This window comes from Morone saxatilis, unplaced genomic scaffold (assembly GCF_004916995.1).
Source record: "Morone saxatilis isolate NCDOM2014 unplaced genomic scaffold, NCSU_SB_2.0 Contig14, whole genome shotgun sequence".
NCBI lineage: Eukaryota > Metazoa > Chordata > Actinopteri > Moronidae > Morone > Morone saxatilis.
Window position 1 is genome coordinate 22,567,609 of NW_023339696.1, and position 2,578 is coordinate 22,570,186.

The window sequence follows — 2,578 nt, forward strand, 5'->3', positions numbered from 1 at the left end:
GCACCTTCCTGACATAATAGCATGACATGGTTGGTACCAATGGATGCGTTAGGTTGTCTAGTTTCATATGATACCAATATCTTCACTCTAGTTTTAACACAGAGCCTGTTACAGAGGTAAAGATAATGTCGTGGACAATCAGTAAGAAAGTAAGTTTGTAACTAGTAATTTTTTGTTTGTTTGTAATTTTTTGGTATTACTGAAGTTTAATAGTAATTAGTTACATTAATAGTTACTGGAGAAAGTAATATTATTACTAGTAATGAGTTACTGACCCACAGACACATTTTGAGTGACGCATTCCTGATTTCTAAGAACTGTGTGATGCCTTCGTCATCCTAATAAAGAAAAATAATGTCTCACAGGACACTGCTGAACATCAGAGGGGATTCAGATTAGATTGAGGTTTACGGTGGTTATACCTCGTATCTCTGCTGACACTTGCCACTGCTTTTATGTCATTTTGACAAAATCTGTAAAAAACAGAGTCAAATTCTTTATTTTCCCTTTATTCCAGTGGTTGTGAGAGTGAAACTAATTGAAATAATGTGATTTATGAAGAGAAAACAAACAAAATACTTTCCTTTTTACACCTTTTTATTAGTTGCTTCTCCTATAATTTGGTAATGACATAAAACATGTAGTGGTTGGGTGGATGTGAACTTTTTTTTGTCTTCTGAACATTAGCTGACTTAGCCCCAGGGGGAGCTTTATTTTTGGACAGAGCAAGGCTAGCTGTTTCTACCTGTTCCCAGTCTTTATGCTAAGCTATGCTAACCACGTCCCGACTGTAATTAACACACAGACATGAGATTGATATCAGCTCAGAACCATATTTCTCTCTTCCTTTAAACTTCCTTTAAACTTCCACGTTCCCTGTTTCAGGGTCACAGACACGCTGACGTCGGTGGAGACTCTCTGAAAACCTGCAGCCCAGATATGAAGCAAGGACAGAGAGGATTGGAGTGTATAACAGCTTTATGCTCTAGTGATGGTGCGTGTGGATTAACCAGGATCAGATAGGCCTGGTTAATCCCTCTGAAAAGGACAGAGTTGACCCAGTGTGACCTCTGACCCCCAACAACAGGAAGTGAAACTCCCCAATCAGAGTCAAGGATGCTGTCAGGTGTTTAACACGACGCCCTCCTTCACTAAACCTTGGAAACAGAAGCAGCATACATTCTTTTTATAGACTTATTATTATGTTTTGGTATTCATTCTTTTTATATTTAATTATATTTTCTGTATCATAGACACATATATATGTAAACTCTGTTTTTAAAAAGGTGCTTCTATAAATAAAGTTATTATTATTATACATTAGGTGGCCACATGCAGAGCAGCAAGCGGGGAACTTAACAACATATTTGTTCATATTCGGGTCTGATAATTGAGAGTAATAAAGAATAAGCATTGCAGATAAAGAGATAAAGGGAATTTAAAGGCTGCAGATGAGTTAATGTTATGTAAAGCATAAACTGTCGTAATGATCACTTTGTCTTGATAAAACGGGGATGTTTTGTTTCAGCTTTTGTTCTTTTGTGTTAATGTTAAACACTGAGCTGTAGGAAGGTGCCTCTGGTTGTTTATGGACTCAACATACACATTTAACTGAAACTGTCAGCAGAGGTAGAGATAGTTCTGAATGACCTCTAATGTCACCTTAAGGATGTAAACAGAAACATTACTAGAGAAAAGAAATGTCAATAACAAGTATTGATGCATCCTATAACACAACAGAACAATGTGACCTTTGAAAGGTTTTTAGCATCAACAATCCTCTGCTCTGTGAATCTTTAAAAAAAAAAACTCATATACTTTAAAAATTGTTTTCCTACTAATAATCCAAATTTTTACGAAATGTAATTTTAATCTTATTACATGTTTTTCACAGTAAAAAACTGTCAATCTCTAAATAGGTTAAAGTTTCTGTAACAGTAAAACACTGATATCTCATAGTAAAACTTTATTTATAGAAAGGAATTCACAGGGAATAAAGTAGAATTCATATGATGTTTTTTATTTGGCAAAACATTTTCTTTTGATAGTAAAAACTTGTATTTATACAGTAAAATATGGCTTTAACTCAACAGTACTAAAATTATTTTACTGTAATAAAGTTCTACAGTATTTATTGCGGTAAAGTTCTGGTAACCACAGCTGATTAGTAGGTCGGGCTCGGACAGAATATGGTCTAAAAAGGTCTTTATAAGTCTGAAATTTAACCTGTTGAAAGCTGCACAGAAGCTCTGCTGTATATACTGTGATAGATCACGCCACCACCAGGCTCCATTTGTTATGTAATGATTCATCTCAACAGTGCCCTGCAATGCTGCTATTGCTGAACATGAATTAGCTTCTGTTGCTAATGCCGCTGCGCATCATTGTTGGTGCAGGTCTGTCATTACTGTCGTGAACGGAAGCGGCTGCTGTCGACGCAACAAACTTTGCCGGAGAACGTAACGGCTGTTTTCCAGTGTGCGACACGGATCAGGCTTGCTCATTCAGAGCTCTTGGTACAGTGTCACCTGACGGAACTAGTGAGTTGCACACCCAAACAAACATCATTTTCAGACAC